The sequence below is a fragment of the Hemicordylus capensis genome, chromosome 3 (assembly GCF_027244095.1).
Source record: "Hemicordylus capensis ecotype Gifberg chromosome 3, rHemCap1.1.pri, whole genome shotgun sequence".
NCBI lineage: Eukaryota > Metazoa > Chordata > Lepidosauria > Squamata > Cordylidae > Hemicordylus > Hemicordylus capensis.
Genome location: NC_069659.1, coordinates 51,457,622 through 51,473,606, shown reverse-complemented (window position 1 = coordinate 51,473,606; position 15,985 = coordinate 51,457,622). Strand labels below are relative to the sequence as shown.

Sequence of the window (15,985 nt, the reverse complement as noted above, 5' to 3'; positions counted from 1 at the left end):
ATAGTAGGGTTGAGTCAAAAGGGATATGTTTCATGAAAGCTTTCAGCAGTTGTGAAAAGTGCCCTCAGTAACTATTTTTAGGAGTGTTGTAAAAAGGGGTGGAATTGTTTACCAGTGCTGAGTGATGGCAAGAAGCCTTGCCCTCACTCTAAACTGGCTTTGTGACATCATCAAGTAGCCCAGTCTGAATCACTACATGACGTGCCCATTCAGAGAGAGACCAGGAAGCAGTCGCTGCTTTCCAAGCCTGCAGATGCATCACTGCAATCCACACTTTCCCCATAATGGTACCCATCATGACAGCCATTTACTCAAACTGGCTTTGGGACATCAACATGCAGTCAAATTTGAGTGTCTATGTAGCATGTGATTGGCAGAAATTGCTTGGGGAAGAAAAAAGCTTGGAAGAAGTATGTTGTGCCAAAACAGCAGCAGTAAGGGAAAGAATACTTGCAAACAAATGGAAGCAACACTTGAAAGATAATGGAAGAAAACATTTCTGGCCCTCTAAGAGCCCCCGCCCCCGCTTTGCCCTGAAAATGTTAATGGGTGAATATTCATCATATTATTTTGTATAGGCTGAGTTCAGTCACAAGGATCCTGGTTAAAAAGTTAATCAGCATTAGTGAGCCCTATGGAGCTGATTGTGAGAGGCCAGAATTTCAGGGCAATCCTGATCAAACTGCACTGGTTAACCAGCATTTAGGACAGGTAACCAGGATTGAAGCCTGTGTGTGTGCAATAGAAAAACTTCCAATATGGAAGCGACATTCCCTGGACTTGGAGTTGTGCATCACAATTTGTATGAGTGTATAGATCAACTGAGCAAATAAGTGGAGCAGTTGTTCTACAGAATGCCGGCTAGCTATGATTATGCTGTAATTATATATATTATTGTGTATCTTAATGTGCTACAATCTTTTTCTGAGCATTGTTTTACTTCTGTTTCTTTATATCTTTATATCTCATTCTCTTAAATGCTTCTACAAATGTCCATTTGCAGAATTGCTGCTTCTGTTCCATTTTGTTATCGAAAAACATCAGTTTTGCTATAGAACAAAGTCTCCTAAGACATGATTACTTAAGCGTCTCCAACAATGAGGCTAAATCCTGGCAGTAACAAGCCATTGAAAACAGGGCCCCTTTTGTAAAGGTTTTCTACTGGGAAGTTTCTTTAATCTCATATCATTTTTTTCTTCCTAATCTCCAATCTCTGCACTCAACATCCTAGGCATTCTTTTTTGTCATTCAACAAATTAATAATAAGCACCAGAAGGAGCCAAATTGCATACTTAAATTTTAGTGTTTCACTTTCTACTTACGAAGATTTAATTACATGTGGTCTGAACTGCCAGAAGACAAGAGCAGCCTGAACAGGCGCGTAACAATGATAGGGCAAGGGGAGACAGTTGTCTGGGGGCCCCACTGCCTGGAGGGGCACCCCAGAGGCACCTCATGTGACTCCCCATTGCCCCCTGCCCAGCCCCAAGGCCTCTCAGCCACTTGCCCTCTTCGCCGTCTCTCCTGCTTGTTCTGCTGGCCCGCAATCGAAGCAGCAGGCAAGCTGCAAAGAGCTCCTTTTCTCCCGCCTCTCAGCTGATCGGTGGGTGGGCGGGGCTTCCACGGAGGCCTCCGTGTAGGCCGCAGTGAAGCCTGAACTCGAGTAGGGCCCAAGCAAGCCAGGAAGGAGGAGGCAGCCAGAGTGTTCTCTGCAGCAGAAGAGCCCTTGCTGCCCTGCTTAACCCAGACCAGCATTTGCCAGGTAGAGTGTGAACTCCTTTTTGTGGTTACCTTTCCCGCCCCCCCCCATATATAGGGATCTGCTTGCCATAGGGCTTGGATATGGGGGTGGGGGAGCAGGGACCGAGAAGTCTCTGAATATTTATTTTTAAACAGCTTGGAAAATTTGCTGACTTAAAAAAGCTATCTAAAAAGTCCTATAAGTGGCTTGTTTCATGGCAGAAAATTGCAAAAACTTCTGGAACAGTATTTTATTAATTTTATTTATTCATTCATTCATTTATAAATGCACTTATGTTCAAGTTGTTTTGCAACCCAGAAGGTCTGAGTGAGAACTGTGAAGCATGTGTGGTGCTTTTATTTTATTTTTCTTGTGTGTGAACTGCTCCCCAATAACTTGCAGGGACTTCAGGGTAAATCTGGCCAACATGTGAATGCAGCACCTCCATTCCAGAGGAGATGTGTCTTAAAGGGCTTTAAAAGCCTCCTGTGAAAAACCTCCTGCAATCAAACTTGACTGAATTTGTTCAGAATTCTGAGAAAACAAACATAGGTTCACCCTGCATGGTTGAAAGTCTCCTTTGCTAATCTGCAGCGAGGGGCCCATTTTAATAATTCATCTTTCTAGTGTGTTCTAGGCATTAAAAGTAATACAAATGTATAGTACTCAATGTATATCACTATATATTGTGACGTGTGTGTGTGTATTCAGTGAAATGTATTTGCAGGCAGCATACTTATTTTGGAATATCAGACTTAAATCCTTGGGGGCCTGGGGTGTGCGGAGGCCCTGGACTTTGGGGGGGGGCCCATTTTAAAATCTTGTCTCTGGGCCCACTCCAACCTTGCTACGCCCCTGAGCCTGAAGGAAAAATTGAGACAAGAAGCATAGACTCATGAACTTTTTTCGCAGTGTATTATATACCACCACTGAAGAAAAAGAATGGGGCAGGGCAAAGAGGAGAGATATTTTTCCTCCTTTTATTCTCCCGCTCTACCACACAACCACTGAGGTTCCAAAGGTTCCAAATTCCGTCCCTGGCATCTCCAAGATAGGGTTGAGAGGGACTCCTACCTGTAACCTTGGAGAAGCCATTGCTAGTCTGTGCAGACAATACTGAGTTAAATGGACCAATGATTTGACTTGGTAGAAGGCAGCTTCCTGTGTTCCTATGTTCACCATTCACCCATATTTTCTTGCTCCATGAAGTTGGCCCTGGGAGATCTGCCTAGCTGGCCCTCTGTTTGAATGCAGAGGCTGTAGCTGCCCAATCCTGGAGATGTATTTGGAGCTGAAGGGTGTGTGTGCAAGCTTCTTTCCCCGCTCCATTGACCCTAAAATCTTAGAGGAGGCTTGTTTGGGGGTCAGTGGATGAACGCAGCAAGATGCATTGACCCCGTGAGTGGAATTACTACTGATAATTACTGAATGACTGAAACCTTTGAGATGACATGAGGCCAAAGATGGAGACAGTTTAGTCCTCAGGCGTAAATGAAACCCATAGGACCGAGGCTGAAGGGATTGGGATGAATGCATGCATTTGTTACCTGTCCATGTAGATATGAATGGTCTGGAGATACTCTACATTTGTTCTTTTTTTTTTTTAAATGTATTTATTAAGGGAAGGAAGGGAAATATAAAACCAATCTGACTAAAAAGATTTAAAAATACAAGCTAATAGGGAGGGAAGGAAGTTAATATGCCATCCTCAGTGCTAGTTTGCCTTTTTCTTAAGCAAGTTCTGCAGGGGCCTGATAAAGTAGGGAGGGAAACTGCTGTAGCAATTCAACAATCCTAGACAAGCTTTCAACACAGCAACCTTAATAGACTGAAGGGCTTTTTGATTGCTTTTATATTGTCCAGGATGCAGTTTGAAAGACAGCAGGTGCAGAGCACACTCCAAAAGGTAAACAGGGCCATTTAAAAAAGCTTTTGTTATGTGTTGACGGTAACATACTGTTTGGAGTCCTCATCCACTAAAAGCTGCTGATAGGCATGCTTTATGTCTAACATTGTAAAATAGCTGTCCTTGCTAATGCTGCAAAAAGATACTCAGATGTTGGGATGGAATATTGATCCAACAGTGATACCCTGTTTACAGACTATGTATACTCATTACTTATGGATAAGAGCCACCTGGGGCTGCCCACTGTGCAAACTTCATAGATTTTGCCTTCATAGGCAAACTTCATTATTGAACCCACTTCCTGCAGCCATTAAACTTTTTCTTTCACTGAAAAGTATGGGCCTGGGCTTGAAGTAATGAGATATACTATTTATTGTATGCATGTATTTAGAATATTTATATACTGCTTTTCAACAAAACGTTCATGAAGTGGTTTACCTCAATCAATCTTTATTACATTCACAGACCAGCATAAAGTATAAGGGTGATTACATGTTAAAAGTGAGATTAGATTAAAAAAAATGATGACATATACTAAAAGAACTAAAAATACTAAAAATACTATAAATAGTAAATAACATGAGGGCTTAAATGCCTAAAAGGTAGTAAAAGTAATAAAAATGCATGAGTTAAAAGACATGAGAGGACAGAAATATATGACCTGAGCAACCCTTGGGAGCATATGGCAGCTTCCTATGTACCTGAGGGACCTCCTGCTCCCAAGGGTTGTTGCCTGCTTGATGTGGTCATTTGAGGGGACTCTGCTCTGGGTGCTGACAATGAGGGAGGCTCGGCTGTCATGCATGTGGTACAGGGCCTTCTCTGTTGCTGCCCCCAGACTCTGGAATGCTCTCCCAGTGGCTTTTCACTCCTTGGTCTCCATCAGTTTTTAGAAAGCATGTGAAATCTTGGCTTTTTACCCAGGCTTTTATATGATTGTCTCTACTGCTGCTTCTTTGTATTTTGTACAGTTCTTATGCTTGTATTTTAAATCTTTTTAATCTTTTTAGTCAAATATTTTTAGATTTGTTTTATATTTAGCTTAATATTTTAATTGTGTCATTTTTATAGTCTTGTTTTTAATTTTTGTGTGAACCACCTTGGGATTGTTTGAAGGAAAAGCGGTATACAAATTTAACAATAAATAAAATACATAAATAATCTAAAACAAGCATCAGGAAGTGACATTACGCAAGGCTGAATCTGGACAATTGCTATCCTCCTGCTAAATATAAGAAGGCCAGCACTTTGGAAGGTGCTTTTTACCCAGCTAGCAAGGGAATGAAAATATAAAAATATAAAATATATATATAAATTTATATTACACTATGAGATATAACATATATTTTTGAAGTAGTTCCTCCAAAGCAGCTAGCATCTTCAGATTATCTAGTCCTTTGAAAACCTCATGGGAGCAAACTAATAGATCTTCTAGAGCCAGTTTTCCTTTGATTCAATTTAATTGCAAATCAGCTAAACATCTTCTTCCAAATGAGTTAAGTACCTGGAACAAACATCACTAGTAATTATCACACTTGGTCTTTACATAAAACAGGCACTGTAGTATTTACTAGTATATTAATAGCTTCTCCTGCATTTGTACATCATATAAGTTTGCTGTCTGCTGTGAAGGAGGCTCTCTACGTTTCCGTAAGGTGTCATGCAATGCTTAATTCATGAGAGTTGCCCTCTGTCCAGTTCAAGTGTTACTTTCTTATAGTTCACATTTTGTACAATATGAATGGTGTCCACTTTAGGGATTCTTAGTGTAGATAGCATAGTCTACTTAGAATCATTAAATCACAGACTTTTAGAATTGGAAGAGATCTTGCCGATCAGCTAGTCCAGTCTCCTGCCTGGTACAGTAACCTCCAATAGCAAACTTAATCATCTACATTTTCAGAACTTGCTTCCTTTAGTACGTAGGTTCTGTCAGTGTTAAATTGCACGTTCACATTGCTTTGTATAACTGCATTTAAAAAAAAAAAACGCGATCTCTGAATGCTCTTGTGACTTGTCAGGCTAGCCACTGTTGTGGCAGTTTTCATTTTCCAATTTGTAGGTCTTTGGTGCATGTTTTTTCCACAGTGGTAGCAACCTCCCAGAGTCATCTGCATGTCCTCTACAGTTACTTTTGTAAATTTAAATAAATTTCCTAGTGCAGCCTGTATACTATTATTCCCCTTTCCAGTTCGGAGGAGTGCAGCACTCTTTTACCTGCTGATCCCATGGTCAGAAACAGTTTAACAGCAGAGGCAAAGGTTAACTGTGATTCAGACTGTAATTTTCTCAGCAGTTTTTCTTCTTGCTCATGCGAGCTGGTTCCTTAATATGTGTCAAAGTTGCACCATAGTTACAGTTTTTAGAAAGATTCCTTACCTCTGTGACAAATGCTCATACTGTCTCCCCAGACCTCTTTGAGCATGAGTACAACAATGAAATGGTAAAACTTGAGTATGCAAATCTGTAGAAGAATTATTTTTACAGAACTCCAAGTCAAAGTAGTAGCAATGTTTACAAAGTTAAATAAGGCATTATTTTATTTGCATTAGTGCTTTCCAGATAACAGATTGTATACCCAAAAGGAGGAAAGGTACCACTAAGTCCAGGAGGATGCCAGAATGGCTAATAGGTAATGTCAAGGAAGCCATAAAAGGGAAGAAGACTTCCTTCCAAAATTGGAAGGCCTGTCCAAATGAAGATAACAGAAAGGAACACAAACTCTGGCAAAGCCACCAGCAGGGGGAGCAGTCCTCATAAACCTCATACAATGGAAAAATACAGCTATTTTATTGCAACGTTGTAGCACTGTATTGCAAAAATAAAACCCCAAAGAAGGCATCGGAAATGTGAACAGCACCTTGCTGCCAGTGCAAGGATTGCAATGTTGAAACTCAGGCAGTACAGAAGCACACTTAACGGACACGTAATGACACTGTTTTAGTGTCCAATCTGGAAAGCGCTAATCAGTGCAAATACAATACATGTACAGTGTATGCACATACAGATCTGTTCACACATACAGTTGGTCACATGTGATATTCAGTGTATGTATGGTAGTACACTTTCTATCTGCAACCTGCATTTGAGGGACCTTTACCCGGGTTCACTTTCAAAGTGAAATGTGCAGTCATTTACACAAACATTAGGCCTTTGCAATATCAGATTTCCAGTAATAGAAATGTCCTGATAATAGCAACGTTGAAAATATCAGAAACGATTCTGATCCGAAATTTAGGTGGCTATATTGGATTAAAATTATCCGATATATGTATTGGGGATATCAGGAAAAGTATCAGAAATAATACCATAATATTGGAGCACAAAATGGTGGCAGAAGTACAAAATGTCCACTCCCTCCCCCAGTCATTGCCATCTTCTGCCATCTATCTGCCTGCCTGTCCACCCACCCATGCATTTCTTTATGTGTTTAGCCCATTTTTAATTTAATTTTTAACATCATTTTAAAAAGCAAGTGGTGGATTCTTTGATGTTGCATCACTTCCCTTGTGATTCTCAGATGTGACATTGTTTGCCACAATTCTCAGATGCGAGTACAATCTCCAGGTTACTTTCAAAAATTAATTAAAAATCAATTGGATGGGCCAATGTATTCAAAATTAAATATACATTGTCCTTGTGATTCTTGGAACTGCCACAATTCACAAATCCGAATACAATTTCCAGGATTAAAAGTATCCTGGAAATTGTATTCGGATTTGTGAATTGTGGCAGATTTTTAAAAATTAAAAATCAATGGAGGAGCCGATATCTTCAAAATTACATACACAGAGTCCTGCCATCCTCCACTATGTGTGTGCTAAATTCCAGAGCTCTTTGGCCAGCTTTTAATATATATTGAAGTTGTTCACATGACTGTTTCTGGGGCAGGGAGGGCAGGCGGTGGGGAGAGGCAGGGTCGAACCTAGCTTCCCCCCAGACGATTACCAATCCGCTGTGTGGCTTGTGTACCCACATGATCTGCATTGATCTGAACAGTGTGGATCTCTGGAGGCCAAGAAAATCAAGCCCAGCCTCCAGATATCCCTTAATGCACCACGCAAGGAGTGCAGTATATTGAGGGATAGCCACTCAAGCTGGGCACTCTGCAGCCCAAGCAGACATACACCCCTGGGCCTGGGTAAAAGAGTGTGCTTGCGCCATCTTACCCAGGTAAAAGCCTGAGTAAAAAACTCTGCCTACCCAGGAAGGCAGAGCCAGGATCGGCCCCAATCCCGGTGTTCCACATGAGCAGCCCTGCCCAGATTGGGCTTCCCAAGCCTGGATAGGGTTGCTTGCATGAACAGCCTCAATATTTCATAGCACGCTTTCCTAGGTTTGATGCTGTGGATTAAACTGTGAAAGGGTATCTCCATTGCGGCAGCCATTGTCTCTCGGCAGCTTTAAGTGCTGGCAAAATATAACCACACCAGTTCTTTGTTCCTTTCTCCGAACAGGCTTGTGGGTTCAGCTCCACTTTGTAATATATGTTATTTTGTGGACAGAGAAACATTTTGATCTTTAACAACAGCATGTATTTTATTAACCTTGGTCACAAGCCATAACTATAAGGTTTTGTATTATTCTAGAAGGGCTCTATACAAACACAGGTGGGACACAGGAAAACCTGCAGAACAGAAACTTTCCCTCGTGGCTGTTTGTGCATATTACCATACTTACCTCACATACTTACCTCACTACCTCACAGGCGGTAGTGATAAAATGGCCATAGATGTAGAACTCTAGACTCACACGACTCCCTGCTTCCCCATTTCACTTGGAATGCTCCTTTTCAATTTTGCTATTAACAGTGGAGATAGTGTACAACTGAATTTGCATTTTCAATGGCAGATAATGTTTTTAACATTTAAAACAAAACCCAACACCCCACATTTTGTTTCAGATGTAATAAGACTCAAGTTAGAAAAAAACAAATTCCAGTTTTTGCTTCTACCTTTTCTTTCAGGGAACATGCTGCTGCGTGCCCAGTCACAGCTGCACTAAAATTCTTTCTCCCTCCCCCACATTGTTTCTTATGGACAGCTATAACTTCTACCTTGGGGGAGACAAAAATGGGGGAGTCATAAAAAGAAACCAATAATTCTTGTCTCCAGGCAATTGAATTGGCAATCTAGGTTTCTAAGTCTATGTAGATGCCACCCTGAAGTTCTCAGAGGAAGAAGAAGAAACAAATACAATATAAATGAAAGAAAATGGCCGAATCCATCTCATACCATTTATGTGGGGGGGAACTGGAAATATCTCAGGTTCTTGGAGGAAGGGTGGAATACAAATGTGACTAATAGGTTACATAAATACTGTAGCAGTGATTCAGAAAAGCACTCGCGGATCTGCTTTTCAGAGCCATGAAGTGTGACTGGCATAAGGGGCGTGAAACATGGGCAGTCCAAGTCCTACTTAAAGTATGCAATCCTATATCCTTTGGACTTTATAGGATCCAGGGCACAGAAATTAAAAACAGAAGAAGAGAGATAGGAGTGACTCCCCACCCCCTGCCCACCCCTTTTCTGGCTCTTCGCCTCTCATGTAGCTGATCATTAGGGTTGCCAACTGTCCCTCATTACGTGGGACGTCCCTCATTTCAGGGATGAAATGTTGGTCCCTATAGGGACAGCATTTGTCCCTCATTTTGGTGACAGGGTGAGCAGCTTCTTAATTTGAGAAGTTTTTGGTTGAAAGGTGGTATAACTTGAATATGTTCTAAATAATAACCATGCTGGCATTATTCAATAGCATATAGTTCAATTACAATGATACTCAGGCTCTTGATTACCACTGCATACAGCTCCCCACCCCCCCAAGACAGCCAGCCAGCCCCCGCCAACTTGTGTCCCTCATTCTGGCAATGAAATGTTGGCAACCCTACTGATCATGTAAAGAAGTTTTGTCACAGCAGCCAAAGGGAATAGCAGAGGAAGAAAGAGCAGTGAGAAGGTACACAGACAACCTGTCCAGCAAGACTGTCTTATAATATTGCGCACTGGGCAAACTGAGCCTTCTTGCAGCGACTTCCTTTATGAGCCTGACAATGGATTCATTGTGAGTGCTCTCAGCCCATCAAGGACAGGCCAGTGGGGAAGCGTTATGGCACTGCAATGGAATTATAGGATTGGAAGAGTACTTGGAGGTCTTCTAGCCCAACCCCATGTTCAGTACAAGAAATTGCTACAGCATCTGGACGCAACTTTGTCCAGACTGTACAACAGAAATGAAGGGCTCCAGCAACAACAGCCATCACCTCTCTCCCCCACCTGCCGGCTGGCCTGCCACGCTCTGGTTGCTGCTGTGTTCCTGGCAGCGCCACACTTGTCTATTTCATCTCCTTGATGGGGAAAGGGCAGCAGCTACAGAGCAGCAGGTGGGCCAGTGAACAAGGCAAAGGCTGCTGCTGCTGCTGCTGCTGCAACAACTGTGCAATCCATGGAACATAGGAAGCTGCCTTATGCCCACATTGGCCCATCTAACTCAGTATTGTCTTCACAGACTGGCAGCAGCTTCTCCAAGGTTGCAGGCAGGAACTTCTCTCAGCCCTATCTTGGAGAATCCAGGGAGGGAACTTGGAACCTTCTGCTCTTCCCAGAGCAGCTCCATCCCCTGAGAGGAATATCTTCCAGTACTCACACTTCGAGTCTCCCATTCATTTGCAACCAGGGTGGACCCTGCTTAGCTAAGGAGACAAGTCATGCTTGCTACTACAAGACTAGTGGTGACAAGAGCCCCCAGGGAGCAAAGCCAGGTGCATGGGTGAGGTGGGTAAGGAACTCCCAGGAACTCTCCCTCCCGGGAAGGGGTGGCAAGAGGGAAGAAGGGCGGTATCGGTGCACGCTGGCCTAGGAGGATGGGGCTGTGATGGGGCGAAGTCACCAAGCCAGGCAACTTGCTCCTCTGGTGGGGGCTTTTCTTAAGTTGCTTCTGACTTCAAGCATAGTTTGGCTCTCAAATTTCAACTTTTGCCTAGTGCCCCAATGTACTTTAGAATCTGTCTTCACAAGAGAGCAGAAATCTTGACTCAAATGCACACCATGTAAAACATATTCATGTATGTTTACCCATATCTCGTGTTATGTCTAAAAACTCACAAGCAATTAAACCCAAATATGTAAAATAATATGTTCTTACCTAAAATTAGGTAATAATTCATTATATGCATAAAACATATAATGAAACTAAACCACCAAAGGTTTGGTTCAACAGTGTTTAATTATAGATTAGAGATCATAGTGGTGAATGCTTGCATTTATTAGGAACAGTCTGATGTATTTTGAAATGTCTTGTAAAGTGTACTTTGTCTTGGTAATATTTATATTTTGTAACTATTTTGTATAAAGAAGGTTAAGGCTGACCTTGTTTTCCCTTAATTCCAAAACTGAAATCCATTACAAAGTGGTTTCAGATCTTGATTTAAGGGAAATCATAGTTGATCTTAACAACAGTTAAAATTCTTGCTGACAACTACTTATTTGTTTATTAATTACATTTTTATCCTACTCCTCCTAGGGTTGCCAGAGTAGGTCTGTGCAAAGATTCAGCTTTGAAGCATCACAGCTGAATCACCTGCGCATTGCCCTCGGCCCTACGGGGAGGTGGAAACTCTCAGTACTTACCTCCACCCAGAGCAGTCCTGTGAGCAGCACCAGAGAGGGCCATTAAAGGGATTGGAGTCCACAGGAAGCCCTAGTGACATCTTGGAAAGCATGCAGCAAGGCATGCAGGGAGTTCACGCCACCGCTCTGTGTGGAAGCAAGAGCTGGGAGCCCTCACCTCTCCTTGGGGCTGGGGAGATGTGCAGGCAATTGGGCTTCGAAGCTTCAAAGTCAAATCTTTGCACAGCCCTCATTGTCAGCCTTTGAGGACTGCCCTGGAGTCTCCAGGGGTCAGCATCAATCTCCAACTGACTGTTGAAAGAAACCCTGACAATTTAAGCCATTAAAGAGTTTAATGGCTTTATATTGTGAAAACTGTTGTGTGGGGGGACCTCCAAGAACATCTTCAGTCACAACTAACACTTTCTCCTGGCAGCTCAGAGTAGCATACATGGTTCTTTCCACCCCATTTGATCCTCACAACAATCATGCAGAGAACATTCGAGGCCCAAGGTCACTCTGAGCTTCACAGATGAACTGAGGTTGGAACAGTGGCAGCTGGTGCAGGTGGGACTGGCACAAAGCAGAGAATGAGCTGCAGCTGAAACTCACTCTCACTCAGTGCTCGCCCTGCTCAGCTGTCTCAGTCGCTCCTGAAATTCAGCTTCAAACTGTTGAAGCCGAATCATCTGCACATCACCCCTAGAAGTGGTGGCTCCCAGGGTGTGCTTCCACACAGAGGGGTCCTGGCCTGGGAAATGCCTGCATGCCTTGCTGCCTGTCTTGCAAGACATCACTGGGGTTTCTTGCAGCTCCAAATCCCTGGGTTAATGCTGCAGTGGGGCAAGGAGAGAGAGAGTGAGGTGTCTGGGCGGGGTGGAAGGAGTGAGAATACGCTGCAGCTGCAGCTCTGCACATACTGGCTCCCACTGGAATTGAACTCTCATCTCCCCAGCCCTAGGCCACCACTCCAACAATGACTGTAACCAACTCCAGCACAGCATCGCTCCAGGGGCTGTTGCTGGCGTCTACCGTGTTTCTTTTTAGATTGTGAGCCCTTTGGGGGCAGGGGACCATCTTATTTATGTATTATTTATTTTTCTATGTAAACTGCTTTGAGAATTTTGTTGAAGAGTGGTATATAAATATTCGTGGTCGTAGTAGTCGTACACTACTCCACCATGAAGGAGGAAGAGGACATTTGCTCCAGTCATGAGTGGGGCTACAAGGATGAAGCACAGGTTCCCATGTCTTTTTGGGAACCATATGCCATGTCCCTAGTTTTTTACAGTTAGGAGTGAGCCAAAGGGTGGATTAAGCTTTTTGCCACCACTAGGTAAAAAGGCTTTTGCCATCCTTTTACATTAAACAAAAAAGGTTTGCCTTTTTTATATAGAAGGTAAAAGTGGGGGGGGGGCTTTCTCCTCACCCACTCCACCCTTGCTGCAGCCACCGCTGCCCACACAGAGAGGGGTAGCAAAATTTGAGGAGTGGCAAAATTTGCTGCTCCTCAAATTTTGCCGCCATAGACAAATGCCTACTCTGCCTCTCCATTAATCCACCACTGAGGGAGCCAGGATGACACTATCATGGGCCTGGTAAAGCCCATATGCCTATGGGATATAGAGAGTGTAAACAACCATGTCCCTTCAATTCGCGTTCTTGGCTCAGGCTGTCACCACCCCAAGCTGGCTCATAGCCTGACTGGTTTCCTCTTAGGCATACTGCCAGTTCAGTTCTCTGAATCTCTTGAATCCATTTGAATTGTGTTTTATACGGCACAGCTCTAAACACTGCAGGGCATGGGCGTGGCCCTTTAAAAAAATTGGCATTGATTTTACATTTGCCTTTTGTTTCCATTACCATATTGTTCATTTCTATGGGTTTCCTTTGTTCCTTATATCAACACTGTGTATAGGGAATGTTTTTCACACAAGGGAAGAAATTCTCAGTTAAAAGCACTGCTTTTTAAAGACAAATACACACTATACACAGACTCTCCCTACCCACAGACAGACACGCTTTTCACACACGCTTTACCATGAATTGTGTTGTCAAAGAATTAAAAATCATTGTTGACATGAGAGAAACAAGAGCTCACGAGGAAAAGAGATATGGGAAGACACTTCCAGGCTGCAACTACTTTCAGATCAGTTATACAGAGATTCATATCAAGGGCTATGGTTACAGTCGGAAGCTGAATGTGAGGCCCATGTCCAGGAAATAAAAGAGCCATTTTGTCGTGAAACTATGTTTAATAACTTCCCTCTCCCCCACACATACACTCTTCCCCCTCCCAGAGAAGTTGTCATGTTAGTCTATAGAGCAAAGAGCCTTGTGGCACTTCAAAGACGAACACATTTATTGTAGCATAACTTGCCTAGGGAGGAAGAGGTTGCTGATTCGAATCCCCGCTGGTATGTTTCCCAAACTATGGGAAACACCTATATCAGGAAGCAGCAATATAGGAAGATGCTGAAAGGCATCATCTCAGACTGCATGGGAGATGGCAATGGTAAACCCCTCCTGTAATCTACCAAAGAAAACCACATGGCTCTGTGGTCACCAGGAGTCGACACTGACTCGATGGCACAACTTTAAGCTTTTGAAGACCATCAGATATATGAAGCAGAATCCTCAGTTGGCAGGTATATGTAGATAGTAGTAGTAGCAGTTTGTTGTTATTACCATTGCTGTTGTTGCTATTAAACCACCTTGCCTGAAACTTGTGCTGCTAAATGCCAGGTCAGTAAATGAGAAGACCTTCGCCATCCAGGAGACAATCCTGGATGAGCATGCTATCATGGAGACCTGGTTGGAGGAAGGAGGTGGTAAAAACTTTCCTCAGTTGTGCCCACCAGCTTTCTGTGTCCAGTACCGGTCAAGGCAGGGTGGATAGGGAAGTGAGGTTGCCCTGGTCCAGTGGTAGACCATCCGCCTCACCAGATGTCCACCATTCTGATAATTTTGAGTGCCTACATGTGGTGGTTGGGATCATGAGGCCAAGTTGGGATTCTGATAGTATACCGCCCATCCTGCTAGCTAATAGTCTCCCTGCTCAAGCTGCTTGAGGTGGTCTCAGATGGGGTATTAAGGTCCCCAAGGCTATTAGTCTTGGGGGACTTTAATATCCATGCCGAGACTGCCTTGTCTGGTGTAGCTTGTGACTTCATGTCCTCCATGACTACCATGTCTCAATGGATACCTGGTCCCACACATGTGACAGGCAGGTCATGCACTTGATTTGGTCTTTGGTCATTGCTGGATAGTGGTGCTCCATGGATTGTCCAGGAGGCTTTAATACCATTATCATGGATGGATCACTATCTGATGAAGACTGGACTGAGGGTAGAACTCTGCAAGAATGGGGGACTCATTAGGATGGTCTGCCTTCAGAGGCTTATGGATCCTAATGAATTCTTGATGGCTTTGCGGGATTTTCCTGCTGAGAGAGCGGACGATGCTGTCAACACCTTGGTCTCTCTCTGGTATGATGAGATGAGTCAGGTAATTAACACAGTTGTGCCTAGGTGTCCTCTCTTGACCAACTGGGCCCAAGCGGCTCCTTGGTATACAGGAGAGTTGTGGGCGATAAAGCAGGCCAGTAGACAGCTTGAGCGCTATTGGCGGAAAACTCAGAATGAACATGATCCAACACAGGCTAGATACTATCTTACAGCCTATTTTGTGGTGGTAATGGTGGTGAAGAAATCTTACTTCTCTGCCACCATCGCATCCACTTAATGTTGACCAGCAGAGCTTTTTCAGGTGGTTTGGGGGCTACTCAGTGCGGGCCCCAAAAACCATCAAACTGAACTTTCATCAGCCCGCTGTGACCAATTTACATTACATTTTGCAGATAAAATTGCTCATATTCAGGCTGACTTGGATGTTAAGATTTTTGCAGAACAAGAACTGAATGTTGCCAGTGTACCATCTGGTCAAATTAGATTGGATACCTTTCAGATTGTGTTGCCTGAGATGGACAGGCTGCTTGGAAGTCTGAGACCTACCACATGTGTGCTCAATGATTGCCCTTCATGGGTGGTGAAAGTGGTTGGAGAGGGGCTGGGTCCATGGGTGGCAGGGGTGATAGATGCCTCCCTGAATCAGGGGATGGCGCCCTTCATGTTAAAGGAGGCAGTAATTAGTTCCTGAAAAAGCCTTCTTTGGACCCAGCCATCTTATACAACTTCTGGCTGGTTTCTAACCTTCCATTCTTGGGCAAGATAGTGGAGTGTGTGGTGGCATCTCAGCTCCAGGCAGTCCTGGATGAAATTGATTTCTTGGATCCTTTCCAGTCTGGCTTCCAGCCTGGATATGAGATGGAACTGCCTTGGTTGCTCTACATAGGTGGATGACCTACGTCGGGAGATAGATGGGGGAGTGTGACCCTGTTGATTCTTCTAGATCTCTCAGCAGCTTTCAGTGCCAATGGCCATGGTATTCTTTGGAGCTGCCTCTCCAGGTTGGAACTTGGGGACACTGTGATATGGTGGCTCTGGTCTTACCTTGAAGGTTGAACCCAGAAGGTGGTGCTGGGGGACGCCTGCTCTACCCCTTGGCCATTAGCCTATGGGGTGCTGCAGGGTTCTATTTTATTCCCATTCTGTTTAACATCTACTTGAAACCACTGGGAGAGGTCATCTGTAGATATGAGCTACAGTGTCATCAATATGCTGATGATACCCAGCTCTACCTATCATTTCAGTCAGCTAACATCAGGGGGGCAGT

General features: G+C 43.6%; 1 protein-coding gene and 1 long non-coding RNA gene across 3 annotated transcripts in view; one reads left to right on the top strand and one right to left on the bottom strand.

The window, feature by feature from the left end:
• LOC128350479 (uncharacterized) overlaps positions 1–15,985 on the bottom strand; it is a 133,351-nt gene that overhangs the window by 25,712 nt on the left and 91,654 nt on the right. The gene's annotated exons all lie outside the window — the stretch shown is intronic.
• Positions 1–15,985, top strand: part of LOC128351098 (uncharacterized) — a 112,597-nt gene that overhangs the window by 9,430 nt on the left and 87,182 nt on the right. Inside the window, exon 1 of one of the 2 annotated variants that reach the window (XR_008319582.1) lies at positions 1,665–1,762. The exons of the other annotated variant lie outside the window; for it this stretch is intronic. This is a non-coding gene — a long non-coding RNA (uncharacterized LOC128351098). Of the gene's footprint in view, positions 1–1,664; positions 1,763–15,985 lie in introns of those variants that run through there. 2 annotated transcript variants of the gene reach the window in all.